Source organism: Aquarana catesbeiana, linkage group LG08, assembly GCF_042186555.1.
Source record: "Aquarana catesbeiana isolate 2022-GZ linkage group LG08, ASM4218655v1, whole genome shotgun sequence".
NCBI lineage: Eukaryota > Metazoa > Chordata > Amphibia > Anura > Ranidae > Aquarana > Aquarana catesbeiana.
Genome location: NC_133331.1, coordinates 129,037,306 through 129,064,913, shown reverse-complemented (window position 1 = coordinate 129,064,913; position 27,608 = coordinate 129,037,306).

Sequence of the window (27,608 nt, the reverse complement as noted above, 5' to 3'; positions counted from 1 at the left end):
CGAAATAAAAACCATTGAAACAAGAAAATAAATGGGCCTTTACTTTTCCCTCAAAATTTACACTTTAAGTGCATGAGCTAAAAAATCATTAGCTCAGTAAACGGAGTCTATAAAGTGGCTGTACACCCTGTACAACCACTTTTACCTACAGGTAAGCCTATATTAAGGCTTACCTGTAGGTGCTTAAAATATCTACTAAACCTCCACGGTTTAGGAGATATTTTCAAAAAAGGCAAGCGCCAATGACTACAGAGCATGCACTGATGTCTGCGGCGCATGCGCACTTTAGAAAGGGCACATTGTGCCGTTTCTAATAGGGGTCATGCCGTGACTGGCAGCTCCCCTGCACATGCCCAGGAGTGATGTCACGGGACTGTTTGTGGCCCCAGGAGGAATGTTTGTGGCCCCAGGAGGAAGAGGGGTGAAGATGGACGCTCGCTGCTAGTGGGGACAGCAGTGACATCGCAGGCTTTGGTTTCAGGTAAGTGACACATAATGGGCTACTATGCGATGCATAGTAGCCCATTATGCTTTACCTTTCCAAGGAAATAAAGAGGAAGTAAAACCCACCAGGGTTTACTTCCTCTTTAATTGAAGATAAATTTGCTCCAGGACATCAGTGGAATTTTTTTGAAATTTTTCATTTTTGGAACGTTTGCTTCATAATCGAATGGTTATTGAGATAAAATCAACATTATCTTTCGACTGTAGCAATAGAAAAACTTGAAAGAGCTGGATGTAAAATATTTGCTGTTTTCGTTTGAAGAAAATTGTATATATTGTAATGTATCCTGTTTAACGCGTCTGGGATTCTGACAAATAGCAGGTCTGGATGCAATATTAAGGGCTTTCAAACAAAATTAGTTGACTCTTTGTCAAGAAAGAATGTTGACAAATGCTTTTTCAGAATTTCAGTATAAACGTTCAAATCAGAATCAAATCATGTATGGCCAGCTTTAGACCTTGTGATTTGTGTTAAACGAAAGTCTTTGCATACTCTAATTTTTTTTTTAAATGCAGCATTAGTGCTTGATTTTTGCAAGTAGATAAATAGCTCTTGTGGCTACAACAGCAAAATATTTGTCAAAGTAGATTTCTATTTTTGGCCAGATGAAATCAGACAAGACAAAAAAAACGTAAAATGTCATTAAGCCCAGACTATGAAAATTTCTCATTACATGATATATAACAGAGTGTGTATGCTCACAAAGCCACTAAAGCATTATTTTGTGTAGAATGAAATATACCCGGTTGATCCTGCCTTCAGCTGTCCATCCTATCTTCTCTGCATCCTCATTGCAGACTGAGATTGTGTAGACCAGCCAGTGTCCTCTACTGAGCATGCTCATATTTCAGTTCCCTTATAAGCTCCTCATTTCCTCTTTTTTCTTATCTGTGCAGCCCATGTGACAATAGAATCCTCCTATTGCTAAACGCTTAGGGTGGGATATAATATGCTGATTGATTACATTCACTAAGAAAATCACAAAAACACTTTGTTTTAAAATCAATCAGTATTAAATATTTCTAAAGTAATTACTAATAGCTGTAAAGTAAAAATAGAGCCTTGGATGCAGTTGCTGTCTATACAAAATGAAAGCTAGTGTCAGTCATCTCTGACTCTGCCTACACCATATTTATGCACAAAAAAACACATATTTGATGTTGAATAAAGATCTATTGTGAGCTGTAAAACAGTCATTTACTAGTTATAATCTAAATTGCTCTTCTGAAACTTTTTTTTTTTTAGTCATGTGACTGGCACAGCACCAATAAGGGTACAGACTCATACTGTAGAGAGCATACATCAACAGAGTATTAGAAGCCCCCTCACAAAGATCTTTTCCTGCAGATGCCAAAGAACTGCGAAGATCATGTGACTCCACAATAGCGCTGCAGGAATAGGGTACTTAGAGGAATTAAAAAAAAAAAAATACAGTGGCATGATATATATGATTTATGTGACTAAATTATGGCAATTAGCACTTCTCTGTTTAATATCACTTTAAGGGTATATTTATACAACAGTGAATGTGACATTTACAAATATTCACTGCAACTAAATCTTCTGTGTGCATGTGTTTTAAATAACAGGGAATTAACCACCTGTGAATGTTTGGTGAATGTCATATTTTTTGTGGACCCTTAAGCCAGCCATAGACGGTTCGATTCAATCCGAACCATGTAAGGGCAGGCTCATTGTACCCAAGTCGATCCATCGCTTGTCTTGGGTAAAACCAGCATGTCAGACTCTTAAAGTCTATTATAGTCTATAGTCTTATGCCCTGTACACACGATCGGAAATTTTCGTCGGAAAAACATTGGATGGTTTTTCCGACGGAATTACGCTCAAGCTTGGCTTGCATACACACGGTCACACAAAAGTTCTCTGAACTTTCGCCCGTCAAGAACGCGGTGACGTACAACACGTATGACGGCACTAGAAAAGGGGAGTTCCATACGAAGAGATGATTCTGAGTGTGCATGTTTTTTTGCGCGTCGGAATTGCATACAGACGAACGGAATTTCCAACAAATAGGGAACCTGCTCTCAATCTTTTGCCGGCGGAAATTCCGCCAGCAAAAGTCCGATGGAGCATACACACGGTCAGAATTTCAGACCAAAAGCTCACATCAGACTTTTGCTGGCGGAATTTCCGATCCTGTGTATGGGGCATAAGTGGCTATAGTCACTAGCAATAATCACAACTAGGACAGCTCCCCGTGACTCTGCCCACCCACCCCATCGGGAAAAACAAACAGCTTTGCAAGAGGGCTTCTCCCATCAATACTGACGGTGGTAATGTGGGAATCTTTCCTGCAACCAAGAAAATCGTATCATCTATGGGCGGCATTAGTGTTTTCAGTTAGTCAACAAAAAGGCATTGCCTACATTTTTACTTTTGTGCTGCTATGACCTTTATAAATCCTCCAATTCTGTCTACAGATGTATAGCTACTGTTACATGTCCATCATTTCAAGGGGTGTGATTTTAAAGTGTTGTTTTGCTCTAAAAAGTAAGGAGCGCATTACGTTTTAATTGTATGCAAATGATGTTCACCAAGTAATACCTCAAGGCTTATAGTTCGAGAGGACACAGAACCTAGTCTCTGGAATTATCTAAATTTACATTTTAATTGGATATTCTTTTTACCCTCTCAAATGTACTGTGCAGATCGAGGTAGTTCTTGTTTCTCCTGAATAACCTATAATACTCTTGAAATTATCTCCAGGGATTTACTGCAAGTGTGAGATAGTTCTTTTATTTATTAAACACTTTCCGTCTTTGCATCCACTAAAATCTGAAAGGAAATTGCCAGCACTGAAGCAAAGCGCAAGCTATATATATATATACACAGTAAAAATAAAAGCTATGTCAACAGGAACTTAACTAGAGCGTTATGTGCTTTAAAACGTAACTGAGTTCATTCAAAGTCACATATCTCATATGTTCGGGAGTCAGTTACTTAATGGCAACGGATTTAAGGAGAACTGGTCAGGATTTGGTTTATACAAGAATCTGAATATTTAATCTTAAATTACCATAAAAAGGACTACTTACCTAGAACATAGGTTTATATTAAAGTCTTTGTTAAGGCAAAAGGTTTTTTTATCTTAATGCATTCTATGCATTAAGATAAAAAAACCTTCTGTGTGCAACAGCCTCCCTCAGGTTTTTTTTACCTTCATGCATTTTATACATGAAGGTAAAAAACTTCCACTGTGCAGCACCCCCCCCTCCCCCAAGCACCCCCCCTAATACTTATCTGAGCCCCATCCTGATCCAGCGATGTGCATGAGAGCCTCGACTCACCCAAGTACTCTCCCTCCTCATTGGCTGAGACAGCAGCGATAGTCATTGGCTCCCGCTGCTGTCAATCACAGCCAGTGAGCCTATGGGGAGAGAGAGGGAGTAGGGCCATGCCGCAGAACTGTGTGCGAATGGGCACGCAGAGCCCTGGCTCAGGAACAAGACTGCTTGGATGCCCTCTTTGGAAGCTGATTGCTCTGTGTGCACTCAGCAGGAAAGAGGAGCCAAGAGCACCAGAAAGAAATTTTTATTTACTTTCAATGTGCCTTTGAGCTTGCTAGCAAATTTGACTTATTCAGGAGGAGCCAATTCCCTACTATAGTTCCCTCCCTCCTTGCATGTCATTGCCCTCTCCTCTTCTGGTAGTGTCTAATTTCTGTGTGCTGACCCAGCTCCTCTGCTCCTCACCTCTCTGTATAACCTTTCATGTAACTGACAGGGGAGGAGAGAAGAGGAATATTATAGTGTCACTTGAGTGACAACCCTGAGTCTGCTGGGTTTGCTGAGATCATATCCATGATGGTGGCTGCCAGCTGCAGTCTCAGGGACTTTGGATGTCTATACAAAAGGAGGCTTTTACAGATTACAAAAAAAAGTCTAAAATACATTAAATGTACACATCTTATGAGAAGATTGTTGTGAAATGTATAGTCTGATGACAGGGTCTTGTTTTTACAGTCAAATGAGTTCGATCTGCACTCCTGTGACTCGTTTGAAGCCCGCTGTTGGCTGATGCCATAGAGCTGGTCCAGGCTCGGGAAAGATTGCGATCATATGGTCGGGATTTGCCCACATGTCTGGACTGTCAGCCAGCTCAGCCTTACAGTGAGCCGCTGAGAGCCTGAGCCGGCCGCTCCAGTGAGCACCTTTGGGAGGGCAGAGCAGACAGCGGTGACTGTCACCAGCTCTCTGCTCACGGAGCTCTGAGAACTGAGCGATCGGCAGTGTTTGATCACTCGGTTATCAGTCTTAGATCCGGTGGGGGACATATGCAGCATTAGGCCAATGCTGCATCCAGCTAGGTAAGTATGATTCTAAAAAAAAAAACATTCCAATACTTCTCTTAGTATTAAACGCAAAACCAAAAATGTAAGCTATTGCAGCTTACCAATTATTAGATATGGTGGCTGCATTTGTTTTATTTTTTGTTTCCACCTGGTGATCAGGCCAGTGACACACCTCCTTTATCAGAGTGCTCCCTTAGGCACAGGGGGCAACTATGGACAGCAGTATTGTCAGTCTAAGGGGAGGGGAGTATTAGATGTACTAGCAGATTTAAATACAAATTGAAGCCAAAGGGCCATCTCACACTTTATAAACTGTTACAGCATTTTTTTTTCCTTTTTGGATAAAGGTTTTAAGTAAAAGCTGTTCGTTGAAAGCACCCCTGTCAGTGGTAAATGGTTTGTCTCATCCCTGTAACTGATACACTCTGCTGGAGAGCTTGTTCTGTTAAAAAATAAAAGACTTACTGGCCAGATCACCAGGTGAAAATAAAGGAAACAAAGAGAACGAATGCAACCATCACATCTAAGAAACGGTTAGCTGCAATATAATAAGTGTTTGCTTTTGGGTTTAATACTACTTTAAAGGGGCTAATGTCCATTTGCCTCCACCAAGAACATGTTTATGTCATCATACGGTTCTCTCGAAATGCCTTACGGTAAATGAATAAATCAACAGTAAATAAAAATCAGATTTGTTAACAGACTATTGTTGAAAAAACATTCTCTGCAGAGAGTAATAATATTCTCACTTAGGGGTAACAATTCTTTTAATTTGTATAAAATAAAAAGAAGTGGTGAAAGTCCTTTGAAAACAGGGAACTGCTGTTTTGCCATAAATGTACAGCTATGCAAATTGAGCAATTTTTCACAAGAGATTATAATATCAATGAGAATGTATCAAAATATCATCGGAAATATTACCATATTCAAATTGAGATAGTAAGTCAAACTGCCATACCTGTTTTTCATTATCCAGTGAATTATGCAGCCATTTGAAACAGCCTTTAACTGTAAGATAGTTTTATTAAAGAAATAAAACAAAATTATAATTGCATTTAATACAAACCGAACATTTTCTTTTTAAGATTTTGTGGTCCTCACTTTAATCTTATAAAATCTGTTAAATCTAAAGTCTATGTTCTCCTATAACATAAAAAGATCTTTCATCTGCCATGCATCTTATTTTTGTACTTATACATGTTACAATAGCCTGTCCCAGTATAAGATAATCAGCCTGTAAACTGTGAGGAAGGTCCATGGGCACAGCAAAGCAAATGTGCATTATTAATTCATTTTACACTGTGTACTGGCCGCAAAGATTGAACGTATATTAAAGTTTTATATAGTTTTATATTTACTGATCTTGTTTTAGAATATGTAATTTTGATTTGTCTTCTGAAAAGATTCCTACAAAGAAACAAAATAATGATACGGTGTAAATCATTCTGACACCACCCCACAACCACTAGACAAGCTGGCTGGTAAGTGTGCTGGCAAATCTGTGCAGAATGAAAACATTTGTTTTGTTTTGGGTAGATTTGTTATATTACAATTTTATATTTTAATTTCGTTTCGTTATGGAATTCGTTAAGTTTGGTTTCGGAATTCATAAATTAATAAATGCTGCGCTATCCAAATGCGATCATAGGGCTGTCACATAAATTCCAAAATCTAGTGCTGTGAAATGTGTATCCTATGTAGTAATACCATGCATGTATTACAATCCTGTGCAGTTGAAAATTGCAATCTAATGCTATAATAACAATCCTATGTGATTAAAAATCGCAATCATATGCAATAATGCTGCAATCCTATGCAGTCAACACCATGCATGTATTGCGACCCTATACAGTTGGAACTTGCAATCTTGTACTATAATACCGGTGATAATCCTATGCGATTAAGAATTGCAATCATTTATTATACCGTAATTGTAACCATATGCAATAATTCCAGTGACAATTGAAGTGCCTATATACAACTCTAAATATAAAGTGCATTCACATTTAATTACTACTAAAAAACACACATGTATCGTGCTTAAAGTGCTCTTGTGCAAAACGAATCATGCATTTGATGTGCCATTTAAAAACGCAGTATAAAAGTCCACTCCTAATTAATTCTTTCCTCTGCTTCTCATAAAGGTGATAAACAACAAGTGCTCGTGTCCACTCTTGTGCTCCCCCTTTGGTATATGTGCTCACCTTAGAGAGTGTGACCTCGCACCTAAGCTTGGTCAAACCACACTTTTAAACCACCTCTGGGTTTATTGTCAGCATTCAGATCCTTGGCTGGCTGCTTGCACATGCAACCATATAGAAAACAGAGGAAGCTCAATAGTGTGATACCGTTTTAAAATGTATTTAAAATTTAATAACAATCTTCCCATTACATAGGGTACTCACATGTTATAGGTGCTAAAGTGCACCATCCTGTGTAAGCCAGAAATAATAATAAAAATTGCTGTACTGATGTGTCCTCTCCTTTGCTGAGACCTCTAGACTGTCTCACATGCCGTCCTGTCCCCTTCCCTGACGGGGGGGTGCGTGCCATTCCATAGACCGCTGAAGAACTGGCCTGGGAGAGGGCGGTGCTGGATCCTTGTACTGGTAAGTGTCTTTTAATTTAAAGTCAGTAGCTACAGTATTTGTGGCTGCTGACTTTAAAAAAAAATTTCATAGAGCAGGTGGAGCAGGTTGGGTGGGAGCCTCTCCGCCAGACGGTCTCCTGCACACTATACAGGACTGAGCTGTCAAATTGGCAGCTCATTCTTGTAGATTACATTGGGAGTTTCTGGCTTTCCCTGTGTAACCAGCATCACTCCGCTACACTGTCTGTGTGACAGCTGCCTGCTTTGTATCAGGAGCTCTGTCTGCTCCTGACAAACAGAACACAGTGGGGTTGATTTACTAAAGGCAAATAGGCAGTGCACTTTGCAGAGTGCAGTTGCACTCTGCAAGTGCAGCTGCTCCAGAGTTTAGTAAATGAGCAGAAGCTCTGCTAACTTCCATCATCCAATTATTTGCAAGCAAATATGCTGTTTTTTTAATTTTCCTTGCATGTGATTGGGTATTCTTTGCAAAGTAAAGATTTACCTAATTTACTAAGCTTTGGAGCAACTGCACTGTGTAGAGTGCAACTGCACTTGAAAAGTGCACAGTCTATTCGCCCTTAGTAAATTAACCCCAGTGCCTGGCTGCTCCAGAGCTCAGATGATTAGATAGAGAAAGCTGAATTCTCCCTCAATAATCTGCAGGACTGAGCAGTCTGCCTGGGTCCTGCTCTGCATTCATTTATGAATGGTAGCTACTATTGTAGAATTTATAAATTACCATTTTTTTTTTCACCAAAAAAATAAAATTATATATATACTGTATAGTCTAAGCTGAACTCCAGCTAAAGACATTTTTTTTGGCGAAATGCTCTGTAAAAATGAATGAAAACGAATGAAGTGTGTGCAATGTGAAGATACTGTTGTGTTACGTAACACTCTTTAATTTCCCTATTCCTGCTGGAGTACACCAATCACAAAAGGTTGCTCGCTCTGCTTCTTGTTCATTCCCTTATTATTCATAACCCATGTATCAATGTTTTACATTCATGTTCCTGTAGTGCTAAATTAAAAAGCTGCTTATTATTTACTTCTTTTTTTTTTTAAATAAATAAAAACCTTTCTGTTAAAATTTTTTTTTAAAAGCTGTGGGTTTACATTTGCACTTTAACAATAAATTTGCTTCCTTTTGCCAAGGTATAAATATAACTAAATGTTTATTAATATTTAGGTTAAGATGTGTTTAAAGTATTATTTACGTTTTGCACTCCAAGTGTATTTAGTGTAAGAATACGAGTCCACCTAGGCGCAGCCAGCCCTAGAGATTTCAGCATCCTGGACGTAAAAACCATAGTTGCTGCTGCCATCATAAAGAAGTAAGTATGCACCTGAATGGGGGCAACTGAGGTTAGATTAGCTTAGGGGACTAGTGACTAGGGCTGAAGGGTATTTGGAAAAGTGTATCTCTGCTTTATGATTTTGTCAACTATTACTGCACATACTACAATTTATATAAGCAATTCCCACAATTTGGCTCTATGTATAAAAAAAAAAAACTATTGGTAACTTCTGAGTCAATATACTGCAATTATTACTCAAGACACCAATATTTTCTCTATTTCCCACCAATTCACTGAAAGACAGCCTGCCTATACTGCCTCATAACTTTTTCTGAGAATGTTATTACCTAGGACATTTGAGATTCCTATGACCCTGTCAATGAGTTGTGAAATAGTTGTGGTGGCTTCTGTCCTTTCCAGAAATCATGTGTAGCTTAAAACCAGTCCGAAAAAATGGTTAGATATTCATCATACAAACTTTACATGACAGCTCTTATTTAGAGTGTCATTCTCTGCTGTTTAGTTCTCTTATAACAGTCTACATATAGCCCCTATATTTCCCAGAGTTCCTGAAACTCATCTCATTAGTTACCTATTCAAACTGTGGCATGGGTCGAACATTATCATAACTCTAACTTATTTAAATCAGAGAGATACGTAGGTTAAAAATGTAAATGTTTCAAGTATGTGACAGAACTGAATATATTTCAAGCCTATACCCAGCCGAATGTTTTTTGATAGTGAGGGAAATAGTTAGAAACCCTGCCACACTTTTTACCATTGTGTCCATTTCTGGAGATTTACCCTTGCTTCCTGTCCCATCTGACACCTGCTCTCCCCAATGGGAGTCCGATGTATAAGGAACCTCCCCTCGTCAGAAGTACCCAGCAATGGAAACAAACAGTCTCATAGCATAACTCTGTACATTTATTGATCCCACAAATCCCCCCCTCAAGTAATGAACTTGATACCCTCTGATGAAGTCAAAGACCATACGCGTTGGAGCGTGACCACGCGGCTACAGTGTCGGTCAGTGACAGTGTCGCTCAACCCGGGATCACCACGATTAGTCACCCTATGAGCGGTGAGAGCCTCACATTCAGACTGAGCAATGATCCAAAGTGTTACATGCTTTTTATATACTTTTAAAGAATTTTAACATTGTAAGTGCATTACTTGGGGGGTGATTTGTGGGATCAATAAATTTACAGAGATACACTATGAGACTGTTTGTTTCCATTGCTGGGTACTTCTGATGAGGGGAGGTTCCTTATACATCGGACTTCTATGGGAGAGGTTCCCTGTGCTTAAGGTGTAGTGGTTACCGGTTGCAGTCGATCAGAGGAGGATTCCAGCTGGACAAAGTGGTTGATTCTAAGGCGTCCCATGTTTAGAACAGTATGACAGCAAAATGTCATTTCAAAGGAAAAAAAGTCATTTAAAACTACTCGCGGCTATTAATGAATTGTCGGTCCGACAATACACATAAAAGTTCATTGATAAAAACGGCATGGGAATTCCCCACAGAGGAACCCCGAAACAAAATTAAAAAAAAAAAATGGAATGGGGTCCCCCTAAATTCCATACCAGGCCCTTCAGGTCTGGTATGGATATTAAGGGGAACCCCGGCCAAAATTTAAAAAAATAATGGCGTGGGGGTCCCCTCAAAATCTATACCAGACCCTTCAGGTCTGGTATGGATTTCAAGGGGAACCCCGCGCCAAAATTAAAAAATAAAATGGCTTGGGTTCCCCCCAAAAATCCATACCAGACCCTTATTCGAGCACGCAACCTGGCAAGCCACAGGAAAAGAGAGGGGACGAGAGAGCGCCCCCCCTCCTGAACCGTACCAGGCCACATGCCCTCAACATGGGGGGAGGGTGCTTTGGGGTAGCACCCCAAAGCACCTTTTCCCCATGTTGATGGGGACAAGGGCCTCATCCCCACAACCCTTGCAAGGTGGTTGTTGGGGTCTGCGGGTGGGGGGCTTATCGGATTCTGGAAGCCCCCTTTAACAAGGGGACCTCCAGATTCAGGCCCCCGCCTGTGTGAAATGGTAAGGGGGTACAAAAGTACCCCTACCATTTCACAAAAAAACTGTCAAAAATGACAAGAGACAGTTTTTGACAATTCCTTTATTTAAAGTCTTCTTTTTTCCATCTTCCTTCTTCTATCTTCTTTCTTCTATCTTTCTTCGGTTTCTTCCTCCATCTTCTTCTGGTTCTTCTGGTTCTTCCTCCGGTGTTCATGTTCGGCATATTCCTCCGCTGCGTCTTCTTCCCTTCTTCTTCTCGGGCCGCTCCGCATTCATGATGGGAGACTCCCGCTGTGTGATGCTTCTCGTGTTCTGACGGTTCTTAAATAATGGAGGGCGGGGCCACCTGGTGACCCCGCCCCCTCTGACACACAGGGACTTGACGGGGACTTCCCTGTCACCCCGCCCCCTCTGACATCACGGAGAATGCCACAGGGAAGTCCTCATCAAGTCCCCGTGCGTCAGAGGGGGACAAGGTCACCGGGTGGCCCCCGTCCTCCGTTATTTAAGAACCGTCAGAAGAGGAGAAGCGCCACACAGCGGGAGCCTCCCATCATGGATGCGGAGTGGCCCGAGAAGAAGAAGGGAAGAAGATGCCATGGAGGAAGATGCCGGACGAGAACACCGGAGGAAGAACCAGAAGAAGAAGAAGATGGAGGAAGAAACCGAAGGAAGATAGAAGAAAGAAGATAGAAAAAGAAGACTTTAAATAAAGGAATTGTCAAAAACTGTCTCTTGTTATTTTTAACATTTTTGACAGTTTTTTTGTGGACACAAATGGAGGACACAGGATCCGCCGCCTGACCCGCTGCTCACCGCTGACTGATCCCCCACCAAGATGGGGTAAGTGTCGGGCAGTCAGAGAGCGGGTGGGCGGGTGGGCACGGTGGCTGCATTTGACAGGCACAAGTGGCTGCATTTGATGGGGAAAAAGTGGCTGCATTTGATGGGGCACAAGTGGCTGCATATAATGGGCAAAAGTGGCTGCATATGATGGGACACAGTGGCAGCATTTGATGGGCACAGTGGTGGAAATGGATGGGCACAGTGGCGGCATTTGGCAGGCACAGTGGCTGCATTTGACAGGCACAAGTGGCTGTATTTGAAGGGGCACAAGTGGCTGCATATGGTGGGCACAAGTGGCTGCATTTGATGGGGCACAAATGGCTGCATATGATGGGCAAAGTGGCTGCATATGATGGGGAAAGTGGCAGCATTTTGGCAGGCGCAGTGGCTGTATTTGACAAGCACAGTGAAGGCATTTGACGGGCACAGTGGTTGCATTTGATGAGGCACAAGTGATGGCATTTGATGGGCACAGTGATGGCATTTGACGGGCACAGTGGCTGCATTTGACGGGCACAGTGGCTGCATTTGATGAGGCACAGTGGTGGCATTTAATGGGGCACAGTGGCGGCATTTGACGGGCACAGTGGCGGCATTTGATGGGCACAGTGGCGGCATTTTATGGGCACAGTGGCTGCAATTAATGGCACAGTGGCTGCATTTAAAGCGGGGGTCCACCTATCTATCGTTTTTTTTTTTCTTGAGTTCATTCACAAACTTTTCTTCTCAACATTACATACTCACATATTGTGTGTAATATGTCCGCCTGTGTCAGATTTTGTCAGAAAGAATAACTTATATTATTCACTGCAGGCGGTTTCCATCTTCATTGTGGGCATTTGAAGCCCACAAGCATTTATTTCCTGGATGTGGTGAATGCTGTGCTACCAGCATTCACCGCTCGTTCCCGCACATGCTCAGTGGCATCCTGGGAAGCCTAAGACTAGCTCCCAGGAGTCTGGGAGAGGCTAAAAACACGCCTACTCCCACGGGAGGAGAATCAGGAAGTGCAAAGAAGTATAGAAAAATAAAAGGTAATTACGGCGATTTAAATTTTTTTAAACGGCATGTCAGCATCTAGGCAAGGAAGAGAATACATACTGATATTGTTCAAAATTTGGGTGGAACTCCGCTTTAATGGTTTTTTTCAGAACTTTTTAGTTTGTTTGCACCCCCCAAAAAATTTTGAGCACCAGCTGCCAACACAGGTACTCAACACAACTGTTAGAATTAAAAGGACACCAGAGCTCTAGTGTCAGAATGCTGGTCCCACTCAAAAGCAAACATGTTTGTTTTATATCTAGGATTAAAGTCAGGTGTGTGAATAACAAATTATACCAAATAGGTGCTAGTGATCAATTTCATATGTAGGTTGAAACACTGTCATTACCTGAAACAGAAGCAACTCTGTAGGAGGCTTAAAACTGGGCGAGGAACAGCCAAACTCTGTCACTAAGACCCCTTTCACACTGAGGTGCTTTGCAGGCCCTAAAACAGTAAAAATAGTGCCTGCAGAGCACCCTGACACAGCAGCTCCATTCACTCCAGTGTGAAAGCCCGAGGGCTTTCACACTGGATCGGTGCGCTGGCAGGGCATCAGAGATAGTCCTGCCAGCAGCTTCTTTGGAGTGCATTAGGAGCGGTGAACTCACCGCTCCTAAAGCACCCCTGCCCATTGAAAACAATGGGGCAGCGCTGCTATACCGCCGGCAAAGCGCCGCTGTAGTGGCATTTTGCAGGCGAATTTAACCCCCTTTCGGCCTCTAGCGGGGGTTAAAGCCGCCCCGCTAGAGGCCGAATAGCGCCGCTAAAACAACGGTAAAGCAGTGCTAAAAATAGCGATATTTTACCGCTGACGCCCAGGGCAGCTTAGTGTGAAAGGGGTCTAAGGTAAGGTTGTGGAAGACAGTTTCATGTCACAGGTCATACACCATGGCAAGACTGAGCACAGCAACAAGACACAAGATAGTTATACTGCATCAGCAAGGTCTCAGGCAAAGATTTCAAAGCAGACTGGGGTTGCGAGATGTGCTGTCCAGAGTCTTTTGAAGAAGCACAAAGTAATGGGCAACGTTGAGGACTGTAGTCACATGCTTACTTCCCTTCGACACCGGAAGATGTCCAGCATTGCCAACAGCACAGAACTGTTGGAAGCCAGTGAGACCCAGGTACACCCATCTATTGTCCAGAGAAGTCTGGCCAGAAGTGGTTCACATGGAAGAATTGTGAAAAATGTTCATGTGGTTCCTTCCATTAAATAACGTACCTCTGAGCGCAGCACTTTTACACACACACATGGAAGAATTGTGGCCAAAAAGTCATACCCCTGACATGGAAACAAAGAAGTGACTCAATTAATCAATATTTGGCCGTAGCAGGAGGACACATGTACATGCCACTGGGAGGACACTTTTGCAGTACATTAATGCACTTTTTCCCCCTAGCAATTCTGCAGTACATAAATGTATAAATGGTGAGGCAACAGTTATGTTTTAGAAAGTAGGATGCATTCTCATGTAAATACAAGGCCATACATCTCATATTCTGTTGCACAATTATAATTTTACAGAAATGCCTAGTAACTGAGATGCAGTCTTGCTTTGCTATACAAGGGGTTGATTTGCTAAAACTAGAAAGTGCAAAATCTGGTGCAGCTGTGTATGGTAGCCAATCAGATTCTAACTTCAGATTGTTCAATTAAAAAAAAACAAAAAAAACTGAAACTGATTGGTTTATATGCAGAGCTGCACCAGATTTTTCACTCTCCAGTTTTAGTAAATCAACTCCAAAGTGTACATTTAATGTAAGCATGTAAACATGTAAGAGTGGTTCCCTAAAAAGACCCAAGGTAGAAATATGGGCTCTGCCATTGCCAATGTCATTTAGTGGCGGCCCGTACTGAAGAGCGCATGGGTGCCGCCCCCCCCATTCATGCCTCTAGTCTACATGTGGGGATCCGGACACATTGATTCCAAAGGAGTTTTTTTTTTTTTTAAGCACGTGATTGGAGCCAGAGGCTCTAATGGGCTTCGAAACTGCGCCCTGAGCCCACCCAGTTGTGTGACAATAGCAAATAAATATTTGCTATTGTCACACTGATTCTCCTCCCGGCCAATCAGGAAGCAGGTCCTGAGACTGACCAAAAGGAGATGCAAGCCCATTGGCCTAGGAGGAGGAGGGTGAAGGAGAGCAAGGCAGGTATGGCGGCAGGCTCCTGCTACTCTGTCCTTGGAGGATGTGTACAGCAATGCCAAGATCCTCTGAGCTGCAAAGCCTCACCAAGCAGTACAGCCCGCAGTCCGTGTCCGGGGTGGTCCTGCAAGTGGTTCGTGTGCTGGAGAGTTTTGCGGCCACCGAGAGAGAGCTGAACTGTACGGAGAAGGAGCTGCTGATCAGAGCCGTACAGAGTATGAGCAGAGAGGAGTGACAGTCCTCGGTGTATAGGCTGAGCCTGACCTGTACAATGCCAGGGGAACTACATGTCCCAGAGACCGCATTGTGCTTCAGCAGGCACTGCCTGACCTCTCAAAGTGTGGTGTTGACAGTTGTGTGACCGACCGACCCAAAAAAATATACCACCAGCTGCCACTGCTGTCATCCTTATCCCTCCTCCCCTACATTATAGGGGTTGATTTACTAAAGGCAAAAAGACTATGCGCTTTGCAAAGTGCAGCTGCACTCTGTAATAGGGCGTACACACGGTCGGACTTTGTTCGGACATTCCGACAACAAAATCCTAGGATTATTTCCGACGGATGTTGGCTCAAACTTGTTTTGCCTACACACGGTCGCACAAAGTTGTCGGAATTTCCGATCGACAACCACGCGGTCACGTACACCACGTACGACAAGACTAGTAAAGGCCGGTTCAGAACCAAGCGCGGCACCCTTTGGGCTCCTTTTGCTAATCTCATGTTAGTAAAAGTTTGGTGAGAGACGATTCGCGCTTTTTCAGACTCGTGGCTTTCAGATCGTTTTCTGCCGTTCAGTTTGTGCTTGTGGGTTTGTATCTGCTCTTCAGTGCGTGCAGTCAGTTTGTATCAGAGTTTTCTGTGTGATCTTGCCTGCTCATTGCTGTTTTTCAGGTCGCTCTTCACAGGCCTTGCTGTTCTTCAGTGCGTTCTGTTACTTCGTTCTGAGCAGCCAACCGTTTTCTAGCCATGTTTCGTATGCGTACTCCTCGTAGAGTTCGTGCTGTGCGGGGGCTTGGTGTTGGGGTCCTGACCTTGACACAAGTCCAGTCCATGAACAGGGTGGGGAGGAGTTCATGGACCAAGAATTGGTTGCTTCAGCGTGACCAGTTCTGTCATATGCCTTTGCTCCGTGAGATCCGTGAGAATAATCCTGATGATTTCAGGAACTTTCTCAGGATGACGGACCCCGTGTTTCACCGTTTGTTGGCTTCGCTGACCCCCTATATCAGCAGGCAGGATACCTGCATGAGGCAAGCCATCACTCCGGAGCAGAGGTTGGTCGCTACCTTGCGGTATTTGGCCACAGGGAGAAGTCTCGACAGGCATCTCCCCCCAGGCTCTGGGGATCATCATCCCAGAGACCTGTTCTGCCATCATACAGGTCCTGCAGAAGGAGTATATGAAGGTAAGATTTTTATCCTTTAATATCACATTTTATTGTATTGAATGTTAATATCTTGTATTTCTTTCCTCATTCCCTAATTAACATGATTGTAATATGCTGTGAATGTCCCCTTTGTTCTCATGCATGCTGGATTTTTATGTAATTATTATTTTATGTCCTTCATACATATTTGCCCTTCAATAACCTCCCCAGCATGGTGTCTCCTGCCCTATATTCACCTCATGTAGTCACTTAACAATGTATTTTATCAGCTCTATAGTAGTGCTTTACCCCAAACACCCCCTAAAATGTTTGGAAATGTTATTTTTGATTTAAATTCAGGCAGAGTGCCAGAGGCTTTTTTTTGTGGTGTCCCCAAATTTTTGGTAACCCTCCCTCCCCCCAACTGCAAAGTCAGCTGATCACAATTCTCTATCCTCAATCATCTATCTGCTGACTTTGCCAAACCCATACACACTATACCCATCTCTTTACTGGTCAGATTTATGGATGAATTCCCCAAAGCATGTAGTGCAAGGGCCTGCCTGTATACTTTCCAATGGTACTGTTTAAAGTTTTTGTATCCTATTATTATCTTGATAGGTAATATCAGAATGTTCAAATGTCCTCAAATGTGTACAGTGTGTATTTATATCTTTGTATTCAGACACTTCTTACCTGTCCAGTGGTCTGCCAATAGTGTAACTAAGGAGGGGCTGGTCCAAGTAATACCCATTATTTAGGCATTCATCTCTCAATGAAGTGAAGAGGGTTACCTGTCCAAGAGCCCCCCCCCCCTATAATGTTAGAAATGGCCCATGAGAGGGGGGAGGGGGAATATGATAGGTGTACCTTATACTTTGTTGTTGTTAAATTCTCCTTAATAAATGCTATCTGGAGGTTGCCCCATAATGTCTGTGTCTAATCTGCTTGCCATGTTTCTGTGAAAAAATAGTAATGTTTATTGTTTTTTCCTCAACAGTTTCCTTCAACGCCACAGGAATGGCAGACTGTGGCCTCCCACTTTGCCCAGCGGTGGGACTTTCCTAACTGCGGAGGGGCAATTGATGTGAAACACGTCCACATCATCCCACCACCCAACTCGGGGTCGTACTATTATAATTACAAGGGGTTTAATAGTATAGTGATGTTGGCGGTGGTGTCGGCTAATTACGAGTTCCTGTATGTGGACGTGGGGAAGAATGGCCGGATGTCTGATGGTGGAGTCATCGCCCAGACGGAGTTCTACAGGCGTCTCCAGAATGGCAGCTTGGACTTCCCACCTCCAGAGGACAATGTTGAAGGTCTCCCATTTGTGTTCATTGCTGATGAAGCGTTTGCGCTGGGGGACCACCTGATGCGGCCATTCCCGATGAGGACCCTCACCCCAGGACAGAGGGTTTTTAATTACCGGCTGGTCAGAGCCCGAAGAGTGGTGGAGAACACATTTGGAATCCTGGCCAGCCGGTTCCGATTATTTCTGACACCCATCCATATGGCGGAGTATAAACTGAACCATATAATACTTGCCTGCTGTGTTCTCCATAATTTTTTAAGAAAACATTCAGCCAACTATGCTGGCTCAGTTGGGCCTGAGGCCGGAATCCCAAATCCATCAACACTGACGGCACTTGAAAGTGGCCGTCCTGGCTTGCCCTCCCTGAACCCCCGTGATGTCCGGTTACGATACCTGGAGTTCTTTGCGGGTAGGGGGCTATCAATATGCCAGACAATCTGTGAAACCTTTTTCAAATAAAAAACAACCAAAAGAAATTCTTTGTGGACATTTACTGCTTGTGTTTGTTTTAGCTGACCCTGACAGAAATGTGTTGAGTGCAGAAAATGTCGTGATTGGGTAACCTTATAAAAAACACTGTTGGCTGGTACTTCCTAAATGCAAAAACACATTTCACTACAAGTGCACTTGCAACTGCACTGAAACTGCACTTGTAGTGCAAAGTGTATTTGCCCTTAGGAAATAACCCCCATGTTTGCATAAAACAGCAATTACATCACCCCAAAAGTGTTGTAGCGTTGAGACAATAATCCACACATTCTTGAGTAACCAACTTTTTTATAGCTGCACAATCACATGTGCATTTACCAAAGGTTTTTAAAACGAACCAACATGTTTGTTGTATAACAATTTTTGCTGTAGCATTATCAAAAATTGAAATGTCCTTTTCTGATAAAACAGGCCTGTGTAAAACCAACAAGAAAGCCAAAAAAATTGAACTTACAAAGTTCACATATGGTAAAACCTGAAGGCTATATCAGACATGAGTATTTAGGAACTGTGTTTGATCTAGCATTCAGATGGGGGGAAATCACCCCTGGAAAAGCCAAATTTGGATGATGCACACCAAGTTCAGAATGTCAACATGTGCTAGCTGCCATCAGGGGGATCAAGGGACGTGTTTTGGGGAGCAAGCCCTTCCTCACCACTACTTTATAATTGAGGAAGGTGTTGCACCCCCAAAACGCATCCATTGATCTCCCGTGATGGCAGATAGCACATGTTGGCACACTGTGTGCATCCTCCAAATTTGGCTTTTCAAAACATTGCAAAAATATTTTAAAGATTGGACCACAATCCAAAAAGGTGATTTTGTGGCCTTTTAAATTCGCCCCAAAACATCAATGATGTTATTATTTTTTTTAATAACATCACTGATTTGTTGCTGTATGTTGTGCAATTCGAGATTACACCCCATGATCAGGATCTGGGCACTTTCAGAAGTAAAGCGTTCTCTCTCCCTCACATCATGAGTACCTAGAAAAGAGATAAAGAAAACAAAAATAGGTATCAAAAATCTGCCACCATCCATCTCTTTTACCTGAGCCTGTGGTCGCAGACACTCACCTGTTGTGGTGCCAATCTCCACCACATCTTCTTCTTCCTCCTGCTCTTCTTCTTGGGTTTGCGGTATTTCACCTTCTTCCAGAGGTGGGGGGTCTCTGGTCTCCTGGGATGAGGGGTGTCCTTTTCTCCCCTATGTAAAACAAAAATGGTATAATTAGCACACAGATTTTTGATGGCAGAACTAGAAATAGGAAACATTGCTTGGAAGTGGGGTACAATTGTCTATTTTAGCAGAGTTCCAAGATGTATATTTTTTATTGGCCTTTGTCAAGCTGCAATACTTTACCTGTTTAGTACAAGCTTCACAGATGGAGATCCCCCTATAGTATACACTGGAGCACCTGTGTGGCCCCCTAATAAAAAGGGTGTTCTGGGGTCCCACACTAGTGCTTCAGTGTCCAGATGTGAAAACAGCTGCTCAGTGTCCTCTCCTTACACACAATCTAGTTTGCATTTCATTCTAGTAACAAACCCATCTACACAAACAAATATTTGGCATCCAAGTAGGCCCAAAGAAAAATGTTTGATACGAACGAATAATGGGCCCATGAACATTAAAGTTGCCCTTTTAAACGTTACAATTACTAAAAGCATATGGAGCAGAACGAACGGAATAAAGACAGAAAGAATAGGAACACAGCACAACTACTTACTTTTTTGCAGCACTCTCCGGATCTTTCGGTACTGCTCTGGCTCTCTCAATTTCAGGTCCGACCACCGCTTCCTGAGCTGATCTTTTGATCTTCGGACCCCGAAATTCCTCTCAAGACTCCTGACCACTTTCGCCATGATCTTGGCCTTTCGGATGTTCGGGTTGGGGTAAGGCCCATATTTTCCGTTATAGTCGGACTTCTTCATGATGTCGACCATCTCCAACATCTCTCCAAAGGACATATTTGTGGCCTTAAAACGTCTCCTTCTGGATCGGGACGTGCCTGGATCCGGGCTTTCCTCCTCCTCGTTCCTGCAATTATCACACACCTGCTGTGACTCCGCCATCAAGCTCTTCACCCACTGCGCCGAACGAAAAGGGGCGGGGAATAGACTAGAAAGAACGTCAGAGGCGGGCGGAGTTACACGCATGCGCAGTGTATATAAAGCGTAACACGCGTGCGTATTACGTACGATCTGTGAGCGGAGGAAGGAGCATTGGAGGCGCCGATCGTAAGAACGAAGGTAAGAGACAAACTTGTGCCTATACTGCTTCTACATTGAGGCCTATATTGTAAAAGATTAGGAGAGTTTTGTCTGACATTAGGCTTTGTCTTGTGTTGTGTCTTGCAGTGAACATGGATATGGTACTCAAAGATAATGACTTCATGTCAGTATTCGTAGATATGTTAAGGGTGCTGCCCTGTCTGTGGGAGATTAAACACCCCCATTTAAAGAACCAAGCAAAGAGGAAGGCAGCACTGGTGCAATTGTTGGTAATTGTGAAGCAGGTGACCCCCACGGCAGACATCACCTATTTAAAGATATTAATTGGTTGCCTGAGGAGCACATATCTAAGGGAGCGCAAGAAAGTCCTGGATTCACAGAGATCCGGAGCAGCAGATGACATCTATGTCCCCAGGATGTTGTACTACGACAGGCTGCACTTTCTGGCAGGCCAGACTGAACCCAGGCCATCCCTCTCCAGTCTTCCTTCCACGCTTCCTTCCCCCCCGGCTGAGGCTTCTGACGCCCAACCTGGGCCTTCTAGGCAACAACACATGGAGGAGCCCAGATTGAGCCAGGTATAGCATTCTTTTAAATATTTCTGCTTGTCCAATCAATGATGTTAACTAGATGTTAGTTGGGAGTACTAATTTAGGATTGTGATTGATGAAGCAACAACTAAAACCATGTCCCTTTTTCATACACAGGGAAGTCTCAGCCAGGAGGTGGCCAGGCCGAGCCGGCTGGATCATCTGCAGGTCCCTCCACCCCCCCTGAAAAGAGAAAGTGGCAGTAGGAGGAGTGCCCTAGAGGAGGCTACCAGAGGACTCTTTTGGAGGGCTACAGAGGTCCTGGGAGCACGACAGACCGTGGAGGAGGACATTGCTGCCGTCATTGCATATAAAATGCAGAGGATGGAGGAGGGCCAACAAGTAATGCGTGAGGCCCTCATATCGGAGGCTCTGGAGAAAGGTATGAGGGGCCAAATTACACCTCAGACACACCTTTGTGATGGTCCTCCTCCGGCAGGTCCTCCTCCTCGTCCTCCCTCTCCTCCAGGTCCTCCCAGTCCTCCTCGAGGTCCTACTCCTCCTCCTGCCACATCTCCAACTGCACAGCCACAGCCTGGAAGGAAGCGTGAAAGGAAGACCAGAAAGTGAGGACCCTGGATCCAGTCTGGTCGGCCAAAAAATGCAGCCTCTTGTGGTACCACAGCCTGGGGACACAGATGTCATCTGCTGCTATCCGGATCTCTGTGAATTCTGGACCAGACTACCCTCCCTTACATATGGACTCCTCAGGCCACCAATTTTGATGTTCAAGAATTGATGTCTGCCGTGGGGGTCCCAGGCTTCGCTAATTTCTCTTGTTGATCCAGTGTTGCCTTCCTCTTTGTTTGGTTCTGATCCCTTAATAAAGGATTTTTTGTTTGGAATTATACTCTCCTATGTGTTTTACTTCAAAAATGACAGTTGGTTTGTGAGGATTCAGGTACATTTCAAATATACAATGCGAAATAATCAAGGGACACCAACACCAAACAATCTCCTTGAGATTAAATAATAAAAGATATCAATGGTGTTGGGGTAACTTGACACACAAAACACACACAAAAATATTCTGGAGTAAAAATAAAAATAACATTGAACAAAGATCAGCCTTGGAAAAAAAAGGCTGCAAATACAAAAAAAAAAAAAAAAAAAAGTCAGATGTGACAACTAATAACAATATATTCAGGGAATCCCACTAAAAAAACACAAATAAAACTTTGTGAGAAGTGTGTGTGAATATGAGCAGCAAAACTACTTAATTCTTGTCACATTATAAAGAAGAAGAGAGTGCGCTGTATTAAACCATTTTGAACATTGCAGCGTGATGAACGTGCTGTATCCATTGCGAACGCTAAGTTTACCGGAACGAGCTGTCCCGTCTCGGAATTTCTTCTGAGCATGCGTGGCACTTTGTGCGTCGGAACAGGCCACAAACGGTCGGAATTGACGCGATCGGATTTTGTTGTCGGAAAATTTTATCTCCTGCTCTCCAACTTTGTGTGTCGGAAAATCCGATGGAAAATGTCCGATGGCGCCCACACACGGTCGGAATTTCCGACAACACGCTCCGATCGGACATTGTCCATCGGAAAATCCGACCGTGTGTACGGGGCATTAGGGTAGTTGCTCCAGAGTTTAGTAAATGAGGTAAAGCTTCACTTTGCAAAAAATATGCAATTACATGCATGGAAAATTTAAAAAAATGCATTTTTGCTTGCACTTGTTTGGATGATGGAGGTCAGCAGAGCTTTTGCTCATTTACTAAACTCTGAAGCAACTGCTCTTACCAAAGTGGACAGTCTATTTGCCTTTCATAAATCAACCCCATTGAGTCATTAACCAAGAACAAGTATCTGCATATTTGTTGCTCCAATACTTAACTGGCTGTATATTTTTCTCAGGTCAGTGATGCGGTAAGTAGTGAAGCCAGAAAGCCTTCCCTTTGAAGTGACTCAGTTTAAAACAAAAATAAAATAAAATGGCAGCACCTTATAAAAAAAATATATTTTATACTTACCTTTATGGTGGGCAGTGTGTTAAATCTTCATTCTCTTTAAGAGCTCTTTTGTTTTAAACTCAGTTTAAAACAAAAATAAAATAAAATGGCAGCACCTTATAGAAAAAATATATTTTATACTTACCTTTATGGTGGGCAGTGTGTTAAATCTTCATTCTCTTTAAGAGCTCTTGGTACCTCTGCTATACAACACTTATGGGTGTCCAGACAGAGAAGGAGAAGCTGCACACTGATTAACGTCACTCAGCTCAGTGAATTTATTCAGCCATAAAAGCAACACAGCTCATTCTTGCCTTTATGACTAAAGCCTGATACACACTACAGCTTCAGTTGGAGCCGCTGTACTAACAATCTGATGTTAGTGCAGCCATCTCCCCCATTGAGCAATTGTGTCCCAATAGGGATTACGACCCCTGCAAGAACACTCCAATCAGTGATCCTGTAGCCAGTCGTCAGACCTTTTTTCGGTCATGACCCTTCGACAGAACCTGGGCGAACAGCTGGCTTCTGCCAGAACTGGCTGCTGTGCACACGGGCCAAATGCTATTGAACCAGCAGTTGTTGCCTGACATTCGGCCCGTGTGTACTAGGCATTAGCCTGTAAGGCTAAAACATGTCAGAGACGGGTAGTCTCCAAGGTGGGGATGAGTTGTGTTGCTGAATCAAGTCATCGGTGTGCAGCTTCTCCTTTTCTGTTCGTGTAGAAGAAGAAACCCCAGTGACCATTAGTTTAGATGGCAGCGGTGCTCAAATGGCATAAAAAAAAAAGGAAAGATTTGACACACCAGCTTTTAAAAAGTTAAGCATAAAATGCATTTTAACAGGGTTTTGCTATTTGTTTTTATTTGTTGTTTTTTTTTTTTTTTTGCTTTGTTTTTTTTTTGTGTTAGGTGCCAGGGTCACTTTAAGATGCATTCATGAGTTTAGCTGTCATATTGCATCCACAATGAGATTATGTAAATGCGTACAGAATCTATTTAACATGCCATGCCTTTGGTAAACGGTTTAATTTTTACTTTATTATCCATTAGGCAGGTTTAATTTACTTAAATCTGGTCATTTACGAGCATATAATTTCAGCCACTTAAATTAGGAGCAATGGACATGAATTATGGCAAAACATTACAATAAATCTCGGAGCAGTAAGCAGAATGTTTCAGAACATTTTACACTAATCTGCTCATTGGCTATTTTAATGGTGGAGAATCAAGGCCAAAAGTAATGAAAGAATACTTATTAGTAATTATCAATGCTACATTAGATTACAAGTGCTAAGAAAATGTTAACCCTATTAGGCCCAAAGAGATTATCATTAGCACTGCTAATTACATTAAGGTATATCACTTTCACGCCAGTTGCCAACATGAAGCAAAAAACTGTGGTCTATGCATTCAACAGTATGTAATCTTTAGGTTGAAATACAATTTTTTTCTATATAGACCCTTAATGTAAACCAGTCAGTCTAAACAAAATTATGAAGGGAGGTTCTTTTTGATACCCCTACCTTTGTCAGTCTCTTTAGCATTTTTTTTTATTTTTAATTCAATGCTTTTTATTCGTATTCATACAAAATACATCACAACATACAATATACATATATCATCATAACAAAAAACAGAAAAAAAAAAGAAGAAAAGTCCCCTTCTTTCTTATCCAATGTATGTATCACTTCTATAAGAGGTATTTTCTCAAATTTTCTCCCATTTTCCTCCCTCTGATCCTAATCTATAGTCAAGTATCCAGCCCACTCTCTATCATAATTACCCTTCGTGCATACTTCTACCAATATATAAAAGCTACATCTTCCCTTTCCTCTCTAAACTGTCTTCACTACTTAGGGTGGTTCATCTTCATAAGCCAAGGGTTCCACATTTTCTCAAATTCCTTGATGTTTCCTCCCCTTACATAGACTATCCTTTCTTTCCTTATTGTTTCCCACACCGTTTTAGACCAATTCTCTACTGTAGGGGGTTTCTCTGCTTGCCATCTCCTAGCTATTTCCTTTCTTGCCTGGTAGAGGCATCTCCGCACTGCATTTATTTTCGCCCTCCTACTACCTAGATCTCCCCCCACCCCCAAAATACACATTTTCGGGTCTGCGTTAAGATCTAGGTTAAAGACCTTGTTTATGGACTCAACTACTTCCACCCAGTAGCGAACTAACTTGGGGCATTTCCATAACATGTGCATCAAATCTCCTGTATATTGACACCTTGGACATTTAGCATCTGCCCTTCTCCCATACTTAAACAATTTTTCTGGAGTATAGTATGCCCTATGTAAGAGCAGTAAATGTGAAAATTTCTGAGCGGGTGAGACCGAGACCTGGTGACTCCCCTCCAATATTTCTTTCCATTGCGTATCCGATATTGTCCCCAGGTCCGACTCCCACTCTCTTCTACATTTAAGTTTAACTGGTTTCTCCCTGCTGTATCGGCATATATGTTGGTAAAACTCTGCGATTAACCCCTTTGATCCCTCCACACTCTCTAATTTTTGGAAGATGGGAGATTGACTCCATTTCGGACCTTTCTCCCCAAATTGGGCCTGCAGAGCATGCCTAATCTGTATATAGTTAAAATATGAGTGACTCGAGATACCAAATTCCTCCCTTAAGGCGGCAAAGGTCTTTAACATGTTGCCATCATATAGTTGTTCCAATTTAACTATCCCCTTTGATTCCCAAGTCATAATTTTACCTATCTGTGACAGTTCTTGATAGTTCTTATTATCCCAAAGAGGACTACACCTCCCTTCTCCCTCCATACCCTTCATTCCTTTAATAAACTTCCATACTTTTGACATTAATTTAACCGTGGGGGTTCTATATACAAACGAATTTGCCTCCAAAACCTCCAAAACCCGCCTATGGGGCGCTCCCTCAGTCATTATTGCTGTATTGTTATTACCCATAGGACCGTGACCCGTTCTCAAGTGTTGCAACTGAGCTGCCAAAAAGTAGCTACGAGGGTGTGGAATCGCCATACCTCCCTCAGTCACTGCCAGCTGTAATGTTTGTAAACTAATCCTGGAGTGTCCTCCCTTCCATATCAACCCCCTAAACAGCATGTCCATTTTTTTGAACCATTTACCATTGATCCATACTGGTGAGTTATACAAAATGTACAATAACTGGGGCAGCCATAGCATTTTGATTAGGTTGCACCTTCCAGCTACCGACAATGGGAGTCTCTTCCATATATCAATCTTTTTCCTAAATTTCACCAACAAGGGGACTAAATTATTATGTAAAAAATCCTCCGAATCTTTTGTTATATGGATGCCTAGATATTTTGTTTTCTCCACTATTTTTAGCGGGATTTCTTCCAGAAAGGGACCTTGCTTCATTGGGTCTATTGGTAACAAGATCGACTTCTCCCAGTTTATGGAGAGACCCGAGATCTCCCCAAAATCTGAGAATACACCCATCACCTGTCTGAGCGATCCCTCCGTATCCCCCAGGAAGATAAGCACATCGTCCGCGTATAACGCGATCCTCTCTTCCCTCATCCTTCTCCTGAAGCCTTCCATATTACTATTTTGTCTTACCGCAGCGGCCACTGGTTCCATTGCCAAAGCAAAGATCAGAGGTGACAAGGGACACCCCTGTCTTGTACCTCTCTCCAGGCAAAACTTACCCGAGAGTACATTATTGATTCTGATCTTTGCTTGGGGTCCATTGTATAGAATTTTTACCCATTTACTGAAAGTGGGACCAAAGCCATATGCCTTCAGTATATACCAAATAAAACCCCATTCAAGGCTATCAAATGCCTTTATAACATCTAACGTTACTACAGCTCTGGAACCCGAGTTTTCAGTTGGAATTTGTAAATTTAAAAAAAACCGCCTAATATTTTCGCTTGTTGATCTCTGGGGGATGAACCCAGTTTGATCCGGATGAACCAATTTATGGATTATTTTTTGTAGCCTAGTGGCGAGAATCTTAGCCAAGATTTTTGCATCTGAACACAGTAACGAGATGGGTCTATATGATGCGGGTTCCATGGGGTCTTTCCCTTCTTTAGGTATCATTATTATTGTGGCCTCAGTCATTGATTCAGTTAGTTTCCCCTCCTGGTATGCCCATTCAAACACCCTGAGAAGCTCTGGTAATAATATCTCCCCGTAGTTCTTATAAATCTCCGCAGGGAGACCATCAGGACCGGGAGATTTTTTATTGGCCAGTTCCTTTACGGCCATTTTAATATCTTCTAATGTTATCGGAGCTTCCAGTGCCTCAGCGTCCAACCCCGACAAGGAGGGCAATTCTATTTTCCTGAAAAATTCGTCCAATGCCAACCCGCCCGCTGTCCCCCGGGATTTATATAATTCCTCATAATATATTTTAAAGGTTTCATTTATTTTATCTGGTTGGGAAGTAATCTCACCATTCCTAGTTCTAATAGCGGGGATCGTCGGGGGGGGAGAGTCTGATTTAACAATGTGGGCCAATATTTTCCCTACTTTCTCTCCTTCTCCAAATGTTATTTGTTTTTGAAATAGCCTTTTATTTTCAGAGTTCCTAGTCATTACCTCTTTATATACTGACTGTGTATTCTCCCACTTTTGTTGGTTTTCTGGGGATGGGTTTCTCACGAGCTCCCTCTCTGCTACTTGTAACTCCTCCCTGGCCCTCTCTTCCCCCATCCTTGAAGCTTTTTTTATTCTTGAAACCTGCTGAATCAATAGACCCCTCAGAAACGCCTTCAAGGCGTCCCACATCACCCCTCTTGCTGTAGATTCCTCATTTAGACTAATGAACTCCCGTAACCTGGTTATAATCACAGTTGGGTCCTCAAATAACTCAAGCCAAATTGGATTTAATTTCCAGGGGCTACGTTGTTTATTT